The sequence below is a fragment of the Bombina bombina genome, chromosome 9 (genome assembly GCF_027579735.1).
Source record: "Bombina bombina isolate aBomBom1 chromosome 9, aBomBom1.pri, whole genome shotgun sequence".
In the NCBI taxonomy this organism is placed as follows: Eukaryota; Metazoa; Chordata; class Amphibia; order Anura; family Bombinatoridae; genus Bombina; species Bombina bombina.
This window is the reverse complement of record NC_069507.1, coordinates 188334422-188361212: the sequence shown is the minus strand read 5'-3', so window position 1 is coordinate 188361212 and position 26791 is coordinate 188334422. Positions and strand designations below refer to the sequence as shown.

The window sequence follows — 26791 nt, the reverse complement described above, 5'->3', positions numbered from 1 at the left end:
CTTATCACCCCACTTCTTGGCTATTCGTTAAACTGATTTGTGGGTGTGGTGAGGGGTGTATTTATAGGCATTTGAGGTTTGGGATACTTTGCCCCTCCTGGTAGGAATGTATATCCCATACGTCACTAGCTCATGGACTCTTGCTAATATGAAAGAAATGAATTTATCAGGTAAGTTCTTACATAAATTATGTTTTTTGGTGTTTACTATCCCTTTAAGCCTATTAGTTATTATTGTCATTAATATTTTGTAATCTGTGTTAATCAGGGACAGCAGTCTATATGACTGGGGCAGTGTTGGATCTTTTCCTTCTTTTGGGATAACTACTGTATCAGCTGCTTTGAATAGTTGTGATATTTCTTCCCCGTTATAGATGTTTGTGTATATGTTATGAAGGGGTTCTGTTAACCTACTTTTTAATATCTTATAAAAATCTGATGGTAGCCCATCTGGTCCTTCAGCTTTGGCAGATAAAAAAAATAAAATAAAAAACACACCTTGCACCTCAGTGGCAACAAAACTATTTTCCATTAATGCCTATTATCATCATCTTTTCTTTCCGTTAAGACACTTAAGCTATGGATTCTGTGTCAGTCCATAGCAAATTTCTAAATCGGCATAACAGAAACATAGACATATCTAACAATCATATGTGTATGACTAAATTATTTGTCTTTTGTGAACATATATAAAAACATTTTATCAAAATTCTGTGACAGTCTATAGCAGACTTCTAATATCAGCAAATCATAAGCATTGTCATACAAAACAATCATCTGTGTATAACAAACATTATTTGCCTTTTGTGTCAAAACATTCTAAATATAAAAAAAAAAGTGAAATCTGTGACAAGCCTCTGAACTTAATATTACAGAGGCCTTGGCATTCACAGCAATATTAATGTCATCCACAGCCTTGATTTTCGCAACAGCTGTGTAAAATTAAAAAATAAATAAATAAAAATCGCCCTACACCCCTGTAACAACAAAATTATTTTAAATGTTTACCCATTATCCAGTATACTGTAAAATAGTGTTTCCCTTAATGTGTTTACAATTGCTTTTTTTTACCAACTGCAGAGTAAACATGTATGAAAATTAGCTTTTTAAGCCCACAGAAGGCCGAAAAGATCGTTTGGGGTTGTTGTTTCTCTTGTTCAGAGAAGAATTGCCTGGTATTTTGGTGCTTGACTGTCATTGGGCAGGGTCAGACTGATATGCTACAGGATATTTTTTTCTCTGTGAAGGGGCATAGTGTGCTAAAAGAGTATGCACCCTGAGTGGCACCCTAAAATGAACAGGCACAGAAGTTTTTCTAGCTTTTGTTCTGTCTCAGCTGAGTGCATCTCTCTCTCTTTTTATATCAATTCCTATTTCAGTCAATTCATCATATTTTGATCCATGTTTATCAGCAAAGTGTCTACCTATGGGGCTGTGTCTATGTTTGCATACTTAATATCATATCTAGACTTCCTTATTCTTTCTTTTATCTCTCTCTTCGTTTTTCCAACATAGAACAGGGGACATAAGCAATACAGAAGGTAGATCACCTCTGTGTAATTGCAGAAACTGGAGTTCACAAGTGTTTTGTGACTCATGTGTTGTTTCCCTTTAAGGTTCAGCTTAGGTGGTGTGTTACCTGGGCCGTATTAGATTGTTTGCCTTATGCATTTGTTATGGTTTTCTATTCAATTGATTCTATGCAGACAAGATGCTATAATAACGATAAGTAATATTGCCTTCTCATCTATTTGTATATATAGGTTAAGGTAGAGATGTATATAAAATATGTGCACTAACAATGTTTTTCTCACTCAGTAATGCTATGCTGTTTACATAACAGAGTGAGGTAATTATCACAATGAAACCCAGCAATAAATGTGTTTTAAAAGGGCTATTTAAGCTCTAAGATTGTGTGTGGATGGCATCTGACAAAGCCCCTAAAGATGGCCCACAAAGGGGAGGGGCGAAACGCGTCATCAATCCTGCAGTTGAGTCCAACCTGTATGCTGTTCAGTCAGATGTGAACCGGGCCCTCCACTTCTTGCCTTAGTTTGTTTGGCAGTACGATCCAGCTTGAATGAGGCTTTTTAGGAGGTGAAACTAATCACAGCAGAAAAGGATGCACAGCCTTTGAGCCCTTGATGCACAGCACCATTAGCAATTTTGTGACCCGGACAGGGAACCTGGATACAAGGCCTCTGGAAGTGAGGTATCAGGAAGTTTCTCCCATTACAGAGGATCAGTAAGTGAATGGTTTAAGTGTGTGAAATGAGGACATTCTGTTTCTGTTACTTTCTAGCCAAGTTTAGAGCGTGCGGATGCACTAAGTGCTCTTTGTACAGGCTATGATCATCTACCTCTGCATGTTAACATTGGGAAAATTTCAAGGGAGTGTGCCGGAGCACTAAGAGCCCCTTAGAACTTCTTCAGTGACTGGTTACTCAGTTTCTTTTTTTCCCTGGCTAAGCATGCTATGAATATGTTTGTTTTTTTGTAAATATATATATATATATATATATATATATATATATATATATATATATATATATATATATATATATATATATATATATATATATATATATATATATATATATAGCAAAACAGGAAACAGCACTCTCTGGACTTAAGTTTTAAACAGATAGTTTAATCGGTAACGTTTCGGGGAATGCTCCCCTTCATCAGACCAACAACATACAAGTGAATCAAACATTTAAGCATACATAAACCCCTCCCCTATGTGCAAAAACCGCCAAAAACTGATTGCCATGGCAACCAAACATACAGTGCAAAGTAAATAATGTGAATCAAGCAACAATCACATCAAAGAATCCAATTAGGAATCTATTCATGATTATTAAGTTCATGGTTAATTAGCAAATGGCCATCTAATCACAACATTTGGTCCATATATCGCATATCAGTGAATCCAGACAAATATCTAGTAACAATGTGTCATATACATGGTAACAACACAAACTAATAAACAAAGTCAGAAACATCAGATCAAGTGAACTTCCGCAGTTAACTACTTTTAGATGCGCTTATTATCGTATTTCAAAGCTTATAGTCAAAGTATTTCATTATAATATACCATCCGCAACGTTTGTGTAAACATCAGCTATCACAAATCACACAGGTTAGCTACAATGTGGAAATCGTTCTAGTGAATAACTAAGGGCCCTAATCCCCTAGTGAGGGGGTCCTCAGTATCCCTATGTGTACCCCACGGGCTAAGTCTAACATGACCTATACGGAGTGTATGTAATACAGGAGCAGTAGTGCAGTAGCCTATTCAAAACTTGTCATACCGTGTGTCTGTGTCTGGCCGTGGACCGCACTTGCGCTTACACCTTGCAGTGTCCATAGCGTAATATCAGAGGTTGTGCGCATGCGTATCTGCCCAGAGCGGCCCGCCCCTATTGAGCCCAGCTAAGATTCTAATAGGCTGTAGGAAACAAGCCCCTACATCGGTGTTGGAAAAATGTAAATATTGGGCAATATGTAACGTCTAGGGGACCCTGTATTGATATGCATGTATCTGGGCAACCATAAGTCTGGGTAATAAGCTAGCACACCGGGGCCATAACGGAGGTTCAGTGCTACATGTGGGCGGCCAGAAACTTATAAACCATATCTAACCCGCTACAATAATCAGGGACCCGTACCCTCATGTGCAAAGTTTGTAACTCAGTACACAAGGTAACACAACGACTAGTAGTTAAGCTTGAATGAAAAAAAGAAAACAAAGGCAAAAAGACTGTTACTGCCAAAGTAGTGTAAGCGCTAAGCCCAGGAGATAATTTAGATTGGCCCAATAGGACAGGCCCTACTCCAAATCTAAGTAGCGTATAGAAGTATAAATATAAGCAAATATAGCCCAATGTTTCGCAGACCTCTGGCTACTACAACTAAGTCACAAAAGAGTGGATCAAATATCGTGTGTACCATATACATGAAATATAAACCATATAAACCAGACCCACGGAACGAATTGATTCCCCCTAGACACTCCACATAAAGGGTAACCAAGGGATAGGTGCCTGTATAAGGACAATATGTGGTTTTAACCTGCACATAAACCTCAAGTACTAAGGATGTAAAACACAGTACATTCAGACAAATAAATAATAGAAAAATAAAAAATATATACAGTCAAATTAAATCATAAAAAACAATGCCAGTCTATTCCCATATTCAAACCTCTGGGGTGAATAGTGTCCAGTTTGAAGATCCACTCAGCCTCTTTCTGTAGGAGACGGGTGTCCCTATCCCCTCCCCGAGGAAGAGGGGGTACGTGATCAATTAGCTTGAATCTTAGGTCAACCACAGAGTGACCCTTCTCCATGAAATGCCTGGCCACCGGCTGATCACTCTTCCCTTTATCAATTGCCGTCCGAATGGCACTCCTATGGTTAGCCATCCTTTTCTTGATGTCATCTGAGGTTTTACCTATGTAAAATAGGCCACAGCTGCAATTCAACATGTATACTACAAATTTTGTGGTACACGTAAGGTAGTGCTTAATCTTGTAGCTTGTATTATTGTGTGGATGTCTGAACTGCTTGCATTGCAGCATGGAGTTGCACGTGACACAGCTTGGACATTTGTAGGAACCTCTTTTGGTAATTGGTGTGGCCTTGTTGTAGCTGTCAGTCGGATCAGTTTTCATTAGAATGTCCTTAGATCAAGGAAATCCACTTCATTGTAACTGGAAACTTCTTTAAGTTGAACCTGTCCCCCCATTTCATTCAGGGATTTGACCCACTCACCAAAGGACTCAATTGTTCCTCGCCAGACTACAATGATATCATCTATGTAGCGCTTGTAAAAATGTACTTGTTGGTTGTCATATACCTTGAATGTGTTTTCTTCAACATGCTCCATAAACAGATTTGCAAATGCAGGTGCCATATTCGAGCCCATGGCTGTTCCCATTAGCTTGATCTTCGAATTTATAAAGTTGACAACAGACTTGGCACAACTTTATTCAAGAAGACCACCGATAGGAATACACTGTTGCACACTTCTAGTTACCATCCCAGATCACTCATAAAAGCAATCCCCAAGGCACAGATGCTGAGAGTCTACCGCAACAATACATCGGACGAGAACCGTGAGTTGCAACTAAAAGAAATGGAATTAAGATTCTACAACAGAGGATACAATGGCAGCATTATAAGGGACGCAAGGTCCCAGGTGAACATGGAGACGACTAAAGGAGACCACCAGAAGAGGATGAATTTCATCACGACATACACTCCTAGCACAAGAACACTGGGAGTAACTTTAAAAGAAAAATGGGATATTGTTCAGACAGACCCATCATTGCCTTACCAGAGCTATGGACCACCCAGAATTGGGTACAAAAGAGGAAGAAACCTAAAGGAAATTCTAATGAAAACTGATCCGACTGACAGCTACAACAAGGCCACACCAATTACCAAAAGAGGTTCCTACAAATGTCCAAGCTGTGTCACGTGCAACTCCATGCTGCAATGCAAGCAGTTCAGACATCCACACAATAATACAAGCTACAAGATTAAGCACTACCTTACGTGTACCACAAAATTTGTAGTATACATGTTGAATTGCAGCTGTGGCCTATTTTACATAGGTAAAACCTCAGATGACATCAAGAAAAGGATGGCTAACCATAGGAGTGCCATTCGGATGGCAATTGATAAAGGGAAGAGTGATCAGCCGGTGGCCAGGCATTTCATGGAGAAGGGTCACTCTGTGGCTGACCTAAGATTCAAGCTAATTGATCACGTACCCCCTCTTCCTCGGGGAGGGGATAGGGACACCCGTCTCCTACAGAAAGAGGCTGAGTGGATCTTCAAACTGAACACTATTCACCCCAGAGGTTTGAATATGGGAATAGACTGGCATTGTTTTTTATGATTTAATTTGACTGTATATATTTTTTATTTTTCTATTATTTATTTGTCTGAATGTACTGTGTTTTTCATCCTTTGTACTTGAGGTTTATGTGCAGGTTAACACCACATATTGTCCTTATACAGGCACCTATCCCTTGGTTACCCTTTATGTGGAGTGTCTAGGGGGAATCAATTCGTTCCGTGGGTCTGGTTTATATGGTTTATATTTCATGTATATGGTACACACGATATTTGATCCACTCTTTTGTGACTTAGTTGTAGTAGCCAGAGGTCTGCGAAACATTGGGCTATATTTGCTTATATTTATACTTCTATACGCTACTTAGATTTGGAGTAGGGCCTGTCCTATTGGGCCAATCTAAATTATCTCCTGGGCTTAGCGCTTACACTACTTTGGCAGTAACAGTCTTTTTGCCTTTGTTTTTTTTTTTTTCATTCAAGCTTAACTACTAGTCGTTGTGTCACCTTGTGTACTGAGTTACAAACTTTGCACATGAGGGTACGGGTCCCTGATTATTGTAGCGGGTTAGATATGGTTTATAAGTTTCTGGCCGCCCACATGTAGCACTGAACCTCCGTTATGGCCCCGGTGTGCTAGCTTATTACCCAGACTTATGGTTGCCCAGATACATGCATATCGATACAGGGTCCCCTAGACGTTACATATTGCCCAATATTTACATTTTTCCAACACCGATGTAGGGGCTTGTTTCCTACAGCCTATTAGAATCTTAGCTGGGCTCAATAGGGGCGGGCCGCTCTGGGCAGATACGCATGTGCACAACCTCTGATATTACGCTATGGAAACTGCAAGGTGTAAGCGCAAGTGCGGTCCACGGCCAGACACAGACACACGGTATGACAAGTTTTGAATAGGCTACTGCACTACTGCTCCTGTATTACATACATGCCGTATAGGTCATGTTAGACTTAGCCTGTGGGGTACACATAGGGATACTGAGGACCCCCTCACTAGGGGATTAGGGCCCTTAGTTATTCCCTAGAACGATTTCCACATTGTAGCTAACTTGTGTGATTTGTGATAGCTGATGTTTACACAAACGTTGCGGATGGTATATTATAATGAAATACTTTGACTATATGCTTTGAAATACGATAATAAGCGCATCTAAAAGTAGTTAACTGCGGAAGTTCACTTGATCTGATGTTTCTGACTTTGTTTATTAGTTTGTGTTGTTACCATGTATATGACACATTGTTACTAGATATTTGTCTGGATTCACTGATATGCGATATATGGACCAAATGTTGTGATTAGATGGCCATTTGCTAATTAACCATGAACTTAATAATCATGAATAGATTCCTAATTGGATTCTTTGATGTGATTGTTGCTTGATTCACATTATTTACTTTGCACTGTATGTTTGGTTGCCATGGCAATCAGTTTTTGGCGGTTTTTGCACATAGGGGAGGGGTTTATGTATGCTTAAATGTTTGATTCACTTGTATGTTGTTGGTCTGATGAAGGGGAGCATTCCCCGAAACGTTACCGATTAAACTATCTGTTTAAAACTTAAGTCCAGAGAGTGCTGTTTCCTGTTTTGCTACATTTCATATACTCTAGCACCCTGGCCCTTGGAGAACTGTTTGTGAGAGTGCAACTGACTCTTTTTGCCTATATATATATATATATATGTATATATTTTACCAAAAAAAACCCATCAGATATATATACAAATATGTATTTAAATATAAACAGAACATATTATGCTGTTTGAAGAACATTGGAATGTTAAATATTGATATTTTATGTCGGGTTAGGGCACTCTGGAAAATGCGATTGGGCTTGCGCAACTTGTAGGGTTTAGTTTTTTTGAGCTCCATTAAAGTCTATGGTGGAATACGTTAACGCGGTTGGGATATTCTAGGTTTGGCTCTTTTGTGTGTGCCGGGTTAGCGCTCGTTTGAAATTTTTTTACTTTCAACTTGTAATATACACGCTACACGACACGCAAAAAGCTTACTTCTAGCAGAGTTAACGGGAGAGATAAATAGCGCTCCACTCGTAATCTAGCCCAAAGTATGTTTATGTATTGAGATCTAATAGAAAGTTCATCCTCTTTTAATTTTTTGTTATCATATCCATTCCCACAATTTCTTTACTGATTAATATTAATGTGTAAGAGCCCTGCTATAAGGTATATTTGATTACTTGGGGGAAGAATTTCTTTAGTTGCTTTTTAAATATGTCTAAGCATGGGGCATCTCAGATTGTACTATGAAGAACATTCCATATGACAGTGATGCTAATAGAAAGGTTCTGCCCTATACGTAGATCAATATATTCTTGTGGTTAAAACACATTTTCATCTTGTGATCTAAGTGTACAGGTGAAACGCGAAAAATTTGAATATCGTGCAAAAGTTCATTTATTTCACTAATGCAACTTAAAAGGTGAAGCTAATATATGAGATAGATTCATTACATGCAAAGCAAGATAGTTCAAGCCGTGATTTGTCATAATTGTGATGATTATGGCTTACAGCTCATGAAAACCCCAAATCCACAATCTCAGAAAATTATAATATTACATGCAATCAATAAAACAAGGATTGTACATACCTGTAGAACAATATCGGACCTCTGAAAAGTATAAGCATGCATACTGTATGTACTCAGTACTTGGTTTGGGCCCCTTTTGCAGCAATTACTGCCTCAATGTGGTGTGGCATGGAAGCTATCAGCCTGTGGCACTTCTGAGGTGTTATGGAAGACCAGGATGCTTCAATAGCGGCCTTCAGCTCTTCTGCATTGTTCTGTCTCATGTCTCATCTTTCTCTTGGCAATGCCCCATAGATTCTCTATGGGGTTCAGGTCAGGCGAGTTTGCTGGCCAATCAAGCACAGTAATCCCACGGTCATTGAACCAGGTTTTGGTGCTTTTGGCAATGTGGGCAGGTGCCAAGTCCTGATGGAAAATGAAGTCTGCATCCCCATAGAGCTCATCTGCGGAAGGAAGCATGAACTGCTCCAAAATCTCCTGGTAGACGGCTGCGTTGACCCTGGACTTAATGAAGCACAGTGGACCAACACCAGCAGATGACATGGCTCCCCAAGTCAACACAGACTGTGGAAACATCACACGGGACTTCAAGCAATTTGCAGTGTGTGCCTCTCCATTCTTCCTCCATACTCTGGGTCCTTGGTTTCCAAATGAGATGCAAAATTTTCTCTCATCAGAAAAGAGGACTTTGGACCACTGAGCAACAAACCAGGTCTGTTTTTCTTTAGCCCAAGTAAGACGCTTCTGACGTTGTTTGTTGTTCAGGAGTAGCTTAACAAGAGGAATATGACATTTGAAGCCCATGTCCAGGATCCGTCTGTGTGTGGTGGCTCTTGTGAAAGTCCCCAACACTTTTGAATGGCCTTTTCCTGATAATCCTCTCCAGGCTGCGGTCATCCCTGCTGCTTGTGCACCTTTTTCTTCCACACTTTTCCCTTCCACATAACTTTCTATTATTGTGCTTTGATACAGCACTTTGGGAACATCCAACTTCTTTTGCAATTATTTTTTAGGCTTTCCCTCCTTATGGAGGGTGTCAATGATGGTTTTCTGCACAACTGTCAGGTCAGCAGTCTTTCCCATTATTGGGATTCCTACTGAACCAGACTGAGAGATCATTTAAAGGCTCAGGAACCCTTTGCAGGTGTTATGGCTTAATTAGCTGATTAGAGTGGGTCACTTTGAGCCTAGAATATTGCACCTTTTCATAATATTCTAATTTTCTGAGATTGTGGATTTGGGGTTTTCATGAGCTGTAAGCCATAATCATCACAATTATGACAAATCCCGGCTTGAACTATCTTGCTTTGCATGTAATTAGTCTATCTCATATATTAGTTTCACCTTTTAAGTTGCATTAGTGAAATAAATTAACTTTGGCACGATATTCTAATTTTTCGAGTTTCACCTGTATATTTAGTATATAGGCTAAATGGTACCCTGATCACACAGAGCTTTGTACATCAGCACTGTATGCTTGAGCTAAATACAGTAGTTAATGGGAAACCAGTGAAGGCCATGTTCGTATGGTAGCAGGAATATGGAAGGTTTGTTAGTTTTCTGGCTGCAGAATCATGCACCATATGCCAATGGTGTAGCTCTGTATTTGATAGAACTAGATAGGGAATCTGCAGTAGTTCAGTTGTGAGGGCACAAAACAATCAAAACAATATTTATATGCCTTTTTATTGTACCTGGTGCTTTATCTGGGCTATGGGGCCGATTTATCATGCCCCAAATTGACTAGGAGTTAAGAAGCAGCGGTATTAAGACCGCTGCTCCTTAACTCGTTCGCCACCTCTGAGGCGACGGACAGCAATCAGCCCGATCAGATACGATTGGGTTAATTGACACCCCCTTCTAGCAGCCGATTGGCAGAGAATGTGCAGGGGGCGGCATTGCACAAGCATTTAAGAAGAAATGCTTGTGCAATGATAAATGCCGACAGTATATGCTGTCTGCATTTATCGATGTGCGGCGGACATGATCCGCTATAGTGGATCATGTCCGCCCGCACATTGATAATTCTGTCCCTATGTCTTCAGGTGAAGAAATAACATTTGATTACAACTGGCACCTGACTATACATTGTCAGACCACTCTCTGGAACTAGTCTACGGTTCAGATTTTTTTTTAGTGTGATAAATTCAAATTCAAAATAATAAATATTAAAATGTGCCTTGGTACATATAATAACAATATAAAAATATAAAAAAGGAAAGAAAAAATAAAGGAATAAAATGAAAATTGCCAGAAAGCTACAAATGCCTATGCAAAAACATTGGTCGTGTATAAAATTTCATCTAAAGTAGTCCACAACCGTGAACACGAACAAGGCAGGGAACAGCAACCTAATGGAAAGGCACCGAGTAAAGGGTGAGCCAACCCCTCAGTATAAATCAAATGTAGAAAAGTTCACTCCGGCCTCAAAATTAAATAAAACAGACCATAATTGCTTCATGGTCCAAAGTACAAACAACGTTTCAGACCTATTACAGGTCCTTAATCATGTCTCCACAACCGTATCATATTAAAAAGAAAGGTTATCAATAAGTACAACAGGGATGTAAGTTGCTGAAATAATCAAGTTATGATGTGGTTATATCAGGTGAGGTTGCCCTAACTCCATTCCAATAGAATTGTAGGGAGGGGGAATCTAATTTTGTCCGCTTTAATATAATAAGGTTTTTCCAATTGGAGCACTCGTGTGACTGAGCATTTCCAATCAGAGATGGATGGGCATATTGTCTGCTTCCAATAAAGAGAATTAAGGCGCTTGGTGCAGTTTAGCATCATTTTAAATGAGGTTGTTTTATATTTACATGTTATTAAAGGAGGATAATTTAAAAAGGTAATTAATGGGAAAGATCCCACTAAATTGATTAACCTCTGCAAATGAGTTACACACATAGTTAAATTACTGCTCAGGATCTGCAGACCACTGCTGGTTCAGAGCGGAAATCTGGTCACCCAATCAGCAGTGGTAGTCACACAGCTGGGTCGAGTGACTACTTCTGCTAATTGGGTCAGCGGCCATGATCACTCGTGACTTGCAGTTCCTGAACAGTACTTTAACTATGTGTGTAACATGCAGGGTCACTAGTGTTAAAATGACTTGCCCTAATGTTTCCACTATAATACTCCTTTGAATATTATGTTGATGCATAAAAAGTATTTCACACTAATCAAATGCCCAAATTGAATTTTTGAGACTTTGCAATTCTGTTTTTACCACTTTATTTCTTAGTTTGAAAACATTCTAAAGCTGAAACAATTGAAGCTAAGATCATACAAAATGTTAATAGCCTGAATAAACATTTATACCTTAGGCATGAAGAACAGACTATGCCACTATAATAGTTCTAACTTATAAAATGAAATGCATTTGGCAGATACAAATTAGAGCATACTGGGAAGCAATAGTGGATAGTCTTCAATTTATGTGTAGGGCGCTGGTTCGATCTTCATGCGGTTTGACTTCTCAAGGTGATGTTTTGGGAATCTTCTGTATAATGAAGGCACCGTACACTGATGCCCAATGTAAGAAACTTGATAATTTGTTAAACCATCCAAGTAGTTAAGAGGATTCGCCAACGGTTCATGGTATAAAACTCTGACGTTTTTAGAACTTTGCAGATTTTTTTCATTTAGTACTTTTTTGCGACCAAATCCCTAAAACAGGATAAAAAAAAAAAGTCCTATAATTTATCTTTTATCTACAATATACAAATTTGTATCATGATGATAACTATTTATTTTCAGTTAAAGAAGAAGTTTCACCCAAACCTAAATAAAATCAGGAGTGATGCTCAGAAACTTATGTATATTGTAAACAAGATAGAGAGATGATAGTTCATTTTTACTTTTTATACTATAGAAACAGAAACATTTTAGGCTCAATTTGACCGGTTTACAGCATTAAAATTCCATTCCAATAAATCTGTGATTGAAATGTGTAATTTCCTGAATAGTTCACAACTAACATCATCAAGCAGAAATCTTAGAGCAGGGGTCAGCAACCTTGGCACCCCAGATGTTTTGGAACTACATTTCCCATGATGCTCACTCTTTAGGCTAGCTGAGTATCATGGGAAATGTAGTTCCAAAACACCTGGGGTGCCGAAGTAGCTGACCTCTGTCTTAGAGGAATGACAGGGTACCAATTTGCATAGTTAGGTACAACTTATCCTAATAAATTTAAAGGGACGAACATCTCTCAAAAAGATAATGCTCTAATTTCTTACAGTTTTAATACTGCGCTGTTGCCTGCATTTTACTATATGTTTAACCCCTGCAACAGTAACGTCAGCGTAGAAATTTACTATTGGGAGCTAGCTTGCTCATGATTGGTAGCTATACATACATATGCCTCTTGTCATTGGCTCATCAGAGGTGTTCAGCAAGGACCCAGTAGTGCATTGCTGCTCTGAAGCTGACATTAACACTGTGTTTAATCCCATTAAAGGTGTAAAACAAATAGTTATAAGCATTCAACAGTGCAGTGACACATCACAACACATTAGAGTGTTCCTTTTGCACTTGTATGTATGTCCCTTTAAGTTCAAAACTGAATTTATTTAAATGTTCAATAGGACATGAAATTCAAAATAAAACTTCAGATAGAGCATGAAGTTAAAATGGACTTTTCAATTTATTTATTATCAAAATAATTTCTTGGTTTCCTTTGTTGAAAAGAATATCTAGGTATGCTCAGGAGCAGGACTGCACTACTGGGAGCTAGCTGCTGAATGGTGGCTACACACATTTGTCTCTTGTCAATGGCTCACCAGATGTGGTTAACTTTAGTGCATTGCAACTCTAGAGTGGACCTTCATTTTGCATAGATTACACACAGCTAGATTACAAGTTTTGAGCGCTATAGGGAAATTAACAACTGCCACAAAAGCGGCTGTATTTCACCTCCCTATAGCGCTGCTATTACAGGTTTTAAAAAACCCGGCTTGCGCGGGCGATATGGTGGCGTTGAGCTCCATACCTCACCCAAATACAAGCGCTGCTTTGACGTGCTTGTGCACGATTTCCCCATAGACATCACTGGGTAAAGCCGGCAAAAAAAAAAGCCTAACACCTGTTGTGACGAACCAAGGTTATCCAACCCTACGCCAGTCACTTATTTGGCACAGAAAGGGTTATCAGCCCCCTTTTCTGTCACCAAAAGGTCACAATCTAGCCACACCAGGCAAGCTTGTGATTCAGTTTAGTGGGTGCAAGGGTTAATCCCACTCCCTAGTCCAGTGCTTTCCAAACTGTGTGTCATGACACATTAGTGTGTCAGTGGCAGTGTGTAGGTGTGTCCCTGCTTCAGCATAATTTTTTGTTAATTTAAAATTCTTTATTTTAAAAAAAAATTTTGGTTTCCGACTTTCCCCCTGCCTGCTACACATATCACGTGGTTGACACGTGATTGATACCTAGTGGGTCACAGATCATCTTACCCTATTGGCGCAGCTTAACGGGAACTGAAACTATTCCCATTGGTGACACATTGGCTCCTGACTGCACGTGTAGTCTCCTCAATCGGCTCGTGACTGCACGTGTAGTCAGTGAATGGTACAGCAGTGTGTTTGCAGCATGGGCAATAGTCAGTTGGACTCGCAGAATTCTGAGGGCAGCAGCTTAAATACTGAGCTGAAGTCAGAAGTCAAAGTGTTTTTTTTTTTGCAGCTAGCTCCCAGTAGTGCATTGCTGCTCCTGCTCTTGATATATGGATACGAAGTGGAAGCTTAAAAATGCTTGATGATGAAATGCAAGTGTCTTCTCATACATCTAATTAAAATAGTAAGTAACTATTGGTGTTATTAAACTTTTTTTTTGATTCTTGCACATACATACTGTTACTTGTAAATACATTTCGTTATTAAATAATTTATGTTTCTGTCAGTATATCTTAATCAGAAATATTAAAAAGTCCTACACACCATAAACAAAACTTTTGTGACTCGATAGGCCTACTCACTGTGTCCGGTCCTTGGGGGTGATCTGTTCCCGTTCTGGCTTCTGGACTTCTGAGGAGGGTGTGGTCTGTACAATGACGTGTAGCTGGCAGAACCGAGGAGTTCCTGGGCACCACGGGTGACAAGGCATCGCAGGATAGAGAAAAGGTCCCAGAGGAGCAAGGACCGTCAGCATCCTAGCTGTTTGGCACCTTCTATCACCACTTTGGACAACCAGCTGCTGTCAGTGTCTATCGAGCACAGCTTAGAACAGCTTATATTTATAACCAACGTAATTTGTGCTATATTATACTTAGCGTTATTGTGGAAAATAAACGCTATTATTTCATCTACCGGTGCTCCTGTCTCCTATACTTTGTTTCTATTGTCAATTGGATTCCCTCACAGTGAGCACGGACGCAGGCTTTCCCTACAGTGAAGCGCCTCCTCCCCTCCCCCTCTCCCGGATTGGACCAGCGATATACCAAGCAGTGACGTCCAGGGTTGTCGACCAATCAAGTGAGCCGCACGTGTCTGAGGAGGGTGTGGTCTGTACAGTGACGTGTAGCTGGCAGAACCGAGGAGTTCCTGGGCACCACGGGTGACAAGGCATCGCAGGATAGAGAAAAGGTCCCCGAGGAGCAAGGACCGTCAGCATCCTAGCTGTTTGGCACCTTCCATCACCACTTTGGACAACCAGCTGCTGTCAGTGTCTATCGAGCACAGCTTAGAACAGCTTATATTTATAACCAACGTAATTTGTGCCATATTATACTTAGCGTTATTGTGGAAAATAAACTCTATTATTTCATCTACCGGCGGTGCTCCTGTCTCCTATACTTTGTTTCTATTGTCAGTATATCTTAAAACAAGTTTGTTTAACCTCCTGTTTGCTAGTACAACTGAATTACTGTGTCACAAAATTATGTAGGTCTAAAAAGTGTGTCACTAACATGAAAAGTTTGGAAAGCTCTGCCCTAGTCTGTACTAGACGTAAGAGAAATGCCCTAAACTCCCTTTTAATGCCACCCACACTAAACCAACAATCCTATAGCTCAAATACTGCCACCACTTAAAATTTATTAAAAGGAAAATCCTAAGGAAAAACCCAGACTTTACACATTAACTCTAGAAATACAATTTAGCAGAAAATAACCTAAATTATACAGTTCTAATATTCCAGTCTCTTTCAGTAACGTGGTTCAATTATTAGACAAAGGCCAAACTTAATAAAGGAATTATTTATTATGCCAAAAATATTATGCACAATGCATTATTAATAAAAAGTTGTTACAAATAAAATTACACACGCAAACAGTGTTTTAAAATAAAAAGGAGAAAAATAACAGACCTAATACTTCACTAGCTTATGAGTCTGCCCCCAGGGAGATGGGCAAGAAGAAAAGTTGTCACTCACGCTGTAGCACGCAGCCTCCCATGTAGAATGAACAACTTCAGTGTTAACACCCAAGACCCTTATACCTTTTTTCCCCTAGATCAAATTCCTGACCACACCCTCCTGGGCAGGCTAAGACACCCCCCTGTCTTTAAACACATATAGGCATTAGACCAATGTCCTTTTATTGGCCTCATCAGGATGTGGGGGAGAAGCACTGTGGTATCTCTGGAGCTGACAGATTGACTCAATGCATACCCAATAACATTTGGAGGAAGGTTTTTTTTTTTTTTTTTTTAGAACTATTTATGATGGGTTCTGGCACTTCAAAGAAAACACAAACAAACCCAGTGCACAGCTATTTCTAAAAAACAAACAACGGTTCTTAGTTCACCACTACACAGAATTAACCCCTTTCTCAGCTAACTCCTGAGGTATTCGTGACACCTCCCCCAATAAGAGACGCAAAAGGGGGTGGCTACAAGCCACTCCAGCTGCGTATCAAAGAGGACACTCCTCCTGGCGTGAAAGACCATCAGCGTTACCATGCATACTGCCCTTTTTATGGTAAACTCATGTTGTTGTAGAGCTAGGCTCCACCTGAGGAGTTTACCATTTGAGCCAGCTACCCTATGTAACCAGTGTAAGGGGTTGTGGTCAGTTATCACTGTAAACTGGCGTCCATACAGATAAGGCTGTAGCTTTTACAAGGCCCAAACTATAACAAGGCACTCTTTTTCCACAGTGGCATATGCCACTTCTCGTGGAAGCAATTTCCTGCTGAGGTACACAATGGGGTGCTCCTCACCTTTCTTATCCACTTGACTCAGCACAGCCCCTAGCCCATAGTTAGAAGCATCCGTTTGCACTATGAATCTCCTGTGGAAATCAGGGGCCTGTAGTACAGGGGAGTCCGTAAGGGCAATTTTCAATAAATTAAAAGCCCTGTCACACTCAGGGGTCCATTTGACTGTGAGAGGTAGGCTTTTTTTTTGTAAGGTCTGTTAGGAGTTTGGCTATGGTACTATAGTGTGGCACAAACTTTCTATAGTACCCTGCGGTACCCAGGAAGGACATAACCTGTTTCTTTGTCTTAGGGGTGGGCCAGGCCATTATGGCTTCAGTTTTACTTGGCTCAGGGCGCAGTACCCCTCCTCCCACCAGGTGACCCAAGTACTGGACCTCCCCCATGCCCAGCTGACACTTATCTGGTTTTATAGTTAGCCCAGCAGTGGCTATTCGGTCCAATACACTGGCTAAATGTGTGAGGTGTTCCTCCCAGGTATCACTGAACACTGCAATATCATCCAGGTATGCAACAGCTTGCCCCTCTAGCCCCTCCAATAAGTGGTTAACTAGCCGTTGGAATGTGGCAAGGGCATTTTTCATCCCAAAGGGCATCACTTGGAATTCATACAACCCAAAAGGAGTGATAAAGGCAGACCTCTCTTGTGCTTCTGGGGTCATAGGGATCTGCCAGTATCCCCTGCTGAGATCCATGATACTCAGAAACTTGGCCCCTGCTAGCCTGTCCAGTAGCTCATCTATGCGAGGCATAGGATAAGCATCAAATTCAGTCACCAAGTTTAGCTTTCTGTAATCTACACAGAACCTAGTGGTTTTGTCCTTTTTGGGGACTAGTACCACTGGGGAGGCCCAGGGGCTGTGGGACTTACAAATCACTCCAAGCTCTAGCATCTCCTCTATCTCCCTTTTTATGTCAGCACTGACCTGCAAGGATACCCTGTAAGCCATTTGTCTGAGGGGATGGTGATTCCCAGTATCTACATGATGTGTGACTAGGTGTGTCCTGCCAGGCTTCCCTGTGAACACGCTGTAGTAAGGCCTAAGCACCTCAGACAGCTGATGCAGATGATCCCCAGTTAAGTGGGCACTAATCTGGGCAGCTTCTAGGGTGTTGTTTTTCCTGGTGGGGGCCAGTAAATCAACAAGAGGGTCAGTCTCATGCTCTTCCCCAGGCAAACTACACACAGTTAACACGGTGGGTTCTCTGTCATAATAAGCTTTTATCATATTTATATGATAGATTTTTTGCCTTTTACCCTCCTCATCCAGAGACACCACATAGTTCACATCATTCATCCTCTTTAGGATAGTAAATGGACCCTCCCAGGCAGCCTGTAGTTTGTTCTGTCTCATGGGTATTAAAACAAGCACTTTCTGTCCCACATCATACACTCTCTCTCTGGCATTCCGGTCATACCACTGCTTCTGCTTAGACTGGGCAGCCTTTAGGTTTTCCTGTACCTCCCCCACTAGGCTATGCATTCTGTCCCTGAACCTTATCACATAGTCTACTACTGAGGTCTCTTGAGCACCCAATTTCCCTTCCCATCCCTCCCTGATCAGATCAAGGGGGCCACGCACTCTGCGTCCATATAGGAGTTCAAAGGGGGAGAAACCAGTGGATTCCTGGGGCACCTCTCTATAAGCAAATAGGAGGTGTGGTAGGTAACGCTCCCAGTCCTTTCCCTGTGACTCCACAAAGGTTTTAAGCATCTGCTTCAGCGTTCCATTAAACCTTTCACACAAGCCATTGGTCTGGGGTTGGTATGGGCTAGTCACTAAGTGTTCTACCTGCACCTTTTTACATAGACTCTGCATCAGGCCAGACATAAATTGCGTGCCCTGATCAGTTAGCATTTCCTTAGGGAAACCTACCCTTGCAAAGATACCCAATAAATCATCAGCCACTTTATCAGCCCTGATAGATGACAGGGCCACTGCCTCTGGGTAGCGGGTCGCATAATCCACTACTGTCAGAATGAATTCTTTCCCTGAACTGTTTGGGATAGCTAGAGGCCCTACTATATCCACAGCCACCCTCTCAAAGGGCTCAGTCACTATGGGGAGGGGAATTAAAGGGGCACGTCCCACCTCTCCAGGTTTCCCCACTTTCTGACATGCAGGACAGGAGCGACAATAATTAGCAACATCAGTACCCATCCCCGGCCAATAAAAGTGATGGGACAACCGGGCTTTGGTTCTCTGTACCCCTAGATGTCCTGCCATAGGAATTTCATGGGCCACTCCCAACAGTTGCGCTCTAAACCGTTTAGATACCACTAACTGTCTCTCACCTAGCCAGGGATCCTGTCCCTCCACTGGAATGGACTCCCGGTACAACCTCCCTTTATCCCAGTACACTCTCTCTTTATCAGAGTCAGCAGGCAGCTGCCTAGCTAGGTCCCTGATCTTCTCTAGTGTGGGATCGGTCCCCTAGGCCTGCTGAAAATCCTGACTCTGGCCAATTATTAGTGACTGTGCTGTTTGAGGCCCCCACCTTCCTCATCAGTGTTCTCCCCTGGGTCCTCAGGCTGAAGCACCCCCTGCTCCCTAATCTGGGCAGACTGCTGTCGGGTCACCACTGATACAGAGGGGCCCTCCCCCTCTGGCACTACTTCTACACACTTTTGGTACTTAGGGATGATTGGTTCACACACCAACAGACTGTCATTCTCATTCAGCTCTCTCTCTCTCTCTCTCTCTCTCTGTCAGTGCATCCTCCCATATTTTCACAGGGCCCTACAGACATGTCTGGTTCAGGTAAAGGCTGCGTCACACAACACCCTGCCCCCCCTCCCCTTCAGCACATATCTGAGCATAGTTACACATGGTCTCTTGTACATTAGGACCCTTATCTTGTTTACCTAGGTCACAGGTATCATGATCAGGTATATACTGTGACAATAATCTACCCAAATCAGTACCAAGCAATACATTTGTAGGAATATTATCTGACACTCCCACATCTCTTAACCCTCTTCCTGCTCCCCAATCTAGATATACTTGTGCCATAGGCACTGCAGGTTGTACTCCCCCAATCCCTTTTACTGCTAGAGTCTTTCCAGGGATAATGTCCTCCGAGCTAACTAGCTCTGGACACACAATAGTCACTTCTGCACCCGTGTCTCTGAGCCCTAATGTTACCTTATCTCTAACAGTCACAGGTTGTTGGTTCTCATTGGTAATTTCCTATGGCCGGGTTACAAACAAAACAGAAGATGATAATCCTGAGGAGCGGCCTCCTCCTGCTGATGCTGAAGGTTTCTTCCTCTCTGGGCAGTTAGTGCTGATGTGACCCATTTTTTGACAAGCAAAACACTTGCGAGTATCTCCCTGCCCAGATGCAGCACCCGCCCCTCCTTTCCCAGAGGGAGCAGACACACTAGATAAAGGCACAGCAGGTTTTGTGAAGGGGGTCGTGCAGCAGCTCCATTCCAGGTGGATCCCCCCTTGGAAAAGGTTTTTCTCCCATTCCCTGGTGACCTGTTGGCTGTGTAAAAATCAGCCAGCTCACCAGCTTCCAATGCTGTTATGGGCTTCCGATCCAACACCCATTCTTGAACTCCGGCTGGGCACAGCTGCATAAATTGCTCCTTCACCATCAAATCTTCCAGCTCCTCCATAGTGGCAACTTTTAATCCTCTGACCCACTGTTTAAAGGCTGTCATCAAGTTCCCAACAGCTGTAATATAGCTCTCTGACAAACCTTTCTGCAGAGAATGGAATTTCTTTCGGTAAACTTTAGGAGTAAGATTGTATCTCCTCTGCAGTGCAGCTTTAATGGAATCATAGTCCTGATCAAACTCTGGGGGTAGTTCAGCAAACGCCTCCAGTGCAGGACCTTTCAGGCCAGGGGTAAGGTACTTGGCCCACTGCTCCCTTGGCAACTGGAACTGTCTGCAAACTTTCTCAAAGCTACGCAGGAATACATCCACATCTCCATCTTTCTCCAGGGTGGGAAAATTCTCTGCACGCACTCTGGGAGCAGGGGGGTCTCTAGGTTCACTAACAACAGGTGAGACCATCCCTCTCTCCAACCGTGCAAGCTGTAGCTGATACTCTCTCTCCGCCTGTCATTCAGCAGCCTGTCTTTCAGCTGCCAGAGCCTCTCTCTCAGCTGCCAGAGACGCCTGTCTCTCAGCCACAGCAGCCTGTCGTTCAGCAGCCTGTCTCTCAGCTGCCAGAGTAGCCTGTCGTTCAGCAGCCTGTCTTTCATAAAACTTTGTAATCAGTTCCATGCGCAAACTTGCATCCACTGAGCCCATATGTTTAAGAACAGTTTGCAAATAACAGTCCAATGGATCCCCAGATCCTGATGAATCACCGCCAACAGCTGCAGACATCTCTCCTGAGACTTCAACTGGTGTGATTTGGCTGTTATCATATTCAACAAGAGCTTGTATTAGTAAATCTTTGTTCTTTGAACGTATTGGAATATCCCGCTCCTGGCATAGGAGTATAAGTGCCTCTCTAGATCGCTGCTCGTATGCCTCCATAGCAAAAATAAAATAGAAAAGAAAACAGAGAATAGGGAAGGGGACTGTTTGCAATGTGTGACTATATATTGCACTGAGTTTTAGCCTTTGGAAATTGTAAGAAACAATTTCTTTTAGTACTGGGATTTTCACACTAGCAAATCCACAAGCACTAAAATCTAATAATAAAAAGAATTATCTACACCGCTGCCCACCAATTTGTGACGAACCAAGGTTATCCAACCCTGCGCCAGTCACTTATTTGGCACAGAAAGGGTTATCAGCCCCCTTTTCTGTCACCAAAAGGTCACAATCTAGCCACATCAGACAAGCTTGTGATTCAGTTTAGTGGGTGCAAGGGTTAATCCCACTCCCTAGTCTGTACTAGACATAAGAGAAATGCCCTAAACTCCCTTTTAATGCCACCCACACTAAACCAACAATCCTATAGCTCAAATACTGCCACCACTTAAAATTTATTAAAAGGAAAATCCTAAGGAAAAACCCAGACTTTACACATTAACTCTAGAAATACAATTTAGCAGAAAATAACCTAAATTATACAGTTCTAATATTCCAGTCTCTTTCAGTAACGTGGTTCAATTATTAGACAAAGGCCAAACTTAATAAAGGAATTATTTATTATGCCAAAAATATTATGCACAATGCATTATTAATAAAAAGTTGTTATAAATAAAATTACACACGCAAACAGTGTTTTAAAATAAAAAGGAGAAAAATAACAGACTTCACTAGCTTATGAGTCTGCCCCCAGGGAGATGGGCAAGAAGAAAAGTTGTCATTCACGCTGTAGCACGCAGCCTCCCATGTAGAATTAACAACTTCAGTGTTAACACCCAAGACCCTTATACCTTTTTTTCCCCTAGATCAAATTCCTGACCACACCCTCCTGGGCAGGCTAAGACACCCCCCTGTCTTTAAACACATATAGGCATTAGACCAATGTCCTTTTATTGGCCTCATCAGGATGTGGGGGAGAAGCACTGTGGTATCTCTGGAGTTGACAGATTGACTCAATGCATACCCAATAACATTTGGAGGAAGGGTTTTTTTTTTTTTTAGAACTATTTATGATGGGTTCTGGCACTTCAAAGAAAACACAAACAAACCCAGTGCACAGCTATTTCTAAAAAACAAACAATGGTTCTTAGTTCACCACTACACAGAATTAACCCCTTTCTCAGCTAACTCCTGAGGTATTCGTGACACCTGCGATCGCGGAAACAAAAGCTCTGTAACGCAGCCCCATTGATGTCTATGGGGAAAGAAAAAGTTATGTTTAAACTAACATAAAAAACATGTCTAAACACCCCTAATCTGCCGCCCCCGACATCGCCGCAACCTACATAATGTTATTAAACCCTAATCTGCCGCCCCTAACATTGCCACTACCTACATAATGTTATTAACCCCTAATCTGCCGCCCCTAACATCGCCGCCACCTACATTACAGTTATTAACCTCTAATATGCTGCCCCTAACATAGCCGCCACCTACAATACAGTTATTAACCCTTAATCTTGCCGCCCCCAACATCACCGCCACCTACATAAATTTATTAACCCCTAATCTGCTGGCCCTAACATCGCCGCCACCTACCTACACATATTAGCCCCTAATCTGCAGCCCCCAATGTCGCCGCCACTATACTAAAGTTATTAACCCTTAAACCTCTGGCCTCCCACATCACTAACACTACAGAAATATATTAACCCCTAAATCTAACCCTAATGTAACCCTAACACCCCCTAACTTAAATATAATTAAAATAAATCTAAATAAACGTTACAATTATTACCTAAATAATTCCTATTTAAAACTAAATACATACTTACCTATAAAATCAAACCTAAGCTAGCTACAAAATAACTAATTAGTTATATTGTAGCTATCTTAGGTTTTATTTTTATTTCACAGGTAAGTTTGTATTTCTTTTGCAAGATGTACCGAGTCCACGGATTCATCCTAACTTGTGGGATATTGTATTTCCTGACAGGAAGTAGCAAAGAGAGCACCACAGCAGAGCTGTCTATATAGCTCCCCCTTAACTCCACCCCCCAGTCATTCTCTTTGCTGGCTCTAAGCAGGAAGGGTAAAGAGAAGAGGTGTTAAACTGTTAGTTTTATTTTATCTTCGATCAAGTGTTTGTTATTTTTAAATGGTACCGGTGTTGTACTATTTACTCTCAGGCAGGACACAGATGAAGATTTCTGCCTGGAGGATGATGATCTTAGCATTTGTAACTAAGGTCCACTGCTGTTCCCACAGAAGCTGAGGAGTACAGGAAAACTTCAGTGTGAGGAACGGTTTCTTGCTATACAGCAATGAGGTATGTTCAGTCATATTTTCTGCAGGGACTGTGTTAACTCAGAAAGGCTGACAGTGTCCCCATTAGGGGAAGGGGAAGCAGTAATCCTAGTGTTATCAGAGGTTTTTACTAGCTTGCATAAAGGGTTAATTTTTTGTGGGCACTCAGTTTGTTATGTGAATTTGGGACAAACGTTTTTGTGTCTGGGAGTAACATTTTCTGTTTTATGGGACATTTGCTTGAGGGTTCTTTGGGGTTGTTTATAACCCACATGGCTTTCAGGCAGGGTTTGTTAGTTTTGTGTAGGCCCCAGCAACATCGAGTGAGGTGGGCGGGGCCTACATTTACAAGCAGCAAGCAACTTCTCCTGAGGTCCTTATAGTCTTCTGAGGGACTAATTGAAGCTTTAAACCCTATATTATCGCTTCCTAAGGGCAGGTAGGGCAACAGCAGAGCTGTGGCAAGGTGCTTTAGGGGTTTTTAACCGGTTTTAGACAATTATCAATCCGTTTTTTTAATTTGGGGGTCTATTGCTTTTTTACTTGTGGTGCAGTCCTTCTAAAGCTTAGTGGGTACACTGTTAAAATTTCGTAATTTTTTAAGCAATTTTAACCTGTTTTGCAGTTTGTGTATGCCTTTTTTTCTCTTAAAGGTACAGTACCGTTTTTGCAAATTGTGTTTTTTTCATTAACCCTTTCGTGACAGGGTTAAAGTGCCTACATCGGAACAACTGTTCCGATGTAGACAAATTGAAACTACGCGATCGTGCATACGATCGCGAGATTTCAATTATTGGATCGCATCTGGGGGGCGTCCCTACAATCCTAGGAACGCCCTCCAGACCGCGATTAAATCCCTGAAGCACAGAAGGCTTCAGGACAGCCGTTAGTTATGACGTTCCATTCCGTCATAACGGCTTTAAAGCCCAGTCTAATTATGACGGAATGGAACGGCATAACGGCTTTAAAAGGTTAAATAAAGTGTTTTCCAAGCTTGCTTGCTTCATTTCTAGCCTGTTAAACATGTCTGACACTGAGGAAGCTCATTGTTTAATTTGTTTAGAAGCCATTGTGGAACCCCCTCTAAGAATGTGTCCCAATTGTACTGATATGTCTATAAATTGCAAACAGCATATTTTGACTTATAAGAATTTGGCATTAAATGATTCTCAGACAGAAGTAAATCAGGTTTCGCCATCTAGTTCTCCCCAAGTGTCACAACCAGTTACGCCCGCACAAGCGACGCCAAGTATTTCTAGTGCGTCTAATTCTTTCACCTTGCAAGATATGGCTTCAGTTATGAATACTACCCTCACAGAGGTTTTATCTAAACTGCCAGGGTTGCAAGGGAAGCGCAGTAGCTCTGGGTTAAGAACAAATGCTGAGCCTTCTGACGCTTTAGTAGCCGTATCCGATATTCCCTCACAATGTTCTGAGGTAGGGATGAGGGATTTGCTGTCTAAGGGAGAGATTTCTGATTCAGGAAAGATGTTCCCTCAGACAGATTCAGATATGACAGCATTTAAATTTAAGCTAGAGCACCTCCGTTTATTGCTCAGGGAGGTTTTAGCTACTCTGGATGATTGTGACCCTATTGTCGTTCCCCTTTGTTCAGAAATAGCAGACATATATGGCTTTGGCATTGCTTTTTGGCAATTAGAAGGCCGCTAAATGCAGCTGCACACCACACTTGTATTATGCCCCAGCAGTGAAGGGGTTCATTAGGTAGCTTGTAGGGATATTTTTAGCTTTAGTGTATAGATTACCCTCTCACCTGACACATCCCACCCATTGATCCCTCCCTAATCCCTCTAAAACAGCTCTCTTCCCTCCTCCACCCCACAAGCTAAGGCTTTTTTTTATTATACATATTTTGCAGTGTAGGATCCCCCCTTAGTCCCCAACCTCCCTGATCCTCCCAAACAGCTCTCTAACTCTCCCCCTCTACCTATTTGCCGCCATCTTAGGTACTGGCAGCTGTTTGCCAGTACCCAGTTTGCTGAAAATTAGTTTTTATTTAAAAAAACAAATTTTTTTCTGTAGTGTAGCTGCCCCCCTCAATACCCTCCCCCCCTCCCAGATCCCTTTCCCAACACTTATCCCCTCTCTCCCTCCTTCCCATGCATTAAAACATTTGCCGTAGTGTAGTGGTCCCACCCGCTTCTGCCCCCTCCTGCTCGCTCCCGCCCTCTCACGGACCTCCACGATCGGCACCATTGCTGGCTGAGGCAGAGAGGGCCACAGAGTGGCTCTCTCTGCATCGGTTGCTTACTAGAGGGTATTGCACGATGCCTCAATATCGAGGCATTGCTGCAATACCCTGAAAGCAGCTGGAATCAATCACAATCGCTTTCAGCGCTTAAAACCCCTGAGGACGTGCCAGGCACGTCCTTGGTCGTTAACAACCTTTTATTGTAGTATGTGCCTTGCACGTCCTTGGTCGTTAAGGGGTTCAATAAGACTTTATTATCAAACAATTGGACAATCATCTGGTATATTTGTGTCATGCTTATTTATTAAATAAATACATACTAATCAATATAATGTCAATTGGTTATTTTGCATTACTTACAATATCAAGGCATTCTCCTGCTCTCTCCAACGAATACCTGTTGTCATGCAATGAAAATGGGAAGCAATTTCTTCCACCCGTCTAAAAAAAATTAAATAAAGTATAATTTTACTTATGTGTGTGTATGTGTGCATGTATGTGAGTGTATGTGTGTATGTGAGTGTGTGTCTATGGATATGTGTGTATATGTATATGTGTAAGTGTATGTGTGCATGAGTGCGTGTGTATGCGGGTTTGTGTGTATGCGGGTGTTCTTACAAGAATATTAGAAGAATGTTACAGGGAAGTCAGAATTAAACTTGAAGGGACAGTAAAGTACAAATTAAACTTTCATGATTCAGATAGGGCATTCAATTGTAAACAACTTTCCAATTTACATCTATCATCTGATTTGCTTTGTTCTCTTGATATTCTTTTTTGAAAGCTAAATCTAGGTAGGGTCATATTTTTATTTTTAAGCCCTTGAAGGATAAAACTGCATTTTGACAGTGTTTCACAGTTAGACACTGCTAGTGCATGTGTGCAATATAGATAACATTGTGCTCACTCCCATGGAGGTGTTTGAGTCAACACTAATTGGCTAAAATGCTTTAGTCTAAAATGTAAGTCTGTCAAAAGAACTGAAGTAAGGGGGTAGTCTGCAGAGGCTCAGATACAAGGTAATCACACAGAGGTAAAACGTATATTAATATTACAGTGTTGGTTATGTAAAACTGGGGAATGGACAATAAAGGGATTATCTATCATTTTAAACAATATAACAGATTTATTTCTCTTGGTATTTTTTTGTTAAAACACAGCTCCTTTGCATAAGAGTATACTAAGGTA

At 41.4% G+C, this 26791-nt stretch overlaps 1 long non-coding RNA gene across 1 annotated transcript; it reads right to left on the bottom strand.

The window, feature by feature from the left end:
- Positions 1-11651: 11651 nt before the first annotated feature.
- LOC128639600 (uncharacterized) lies at positions 11652-26011 on the bottom strand. Its single transcript, XR_008399227.1, has 2 exons — positions 25964-26011; positions 11652-12103 (listed from the first exon to the last, which is right to left on the bottom strand). It is a non-coding gene; the product is annotated as an uncharacterized LOC128639600 (long non-coding RNA).
- Positions 26012-26791: the final 780 nt, after the last annotated feature.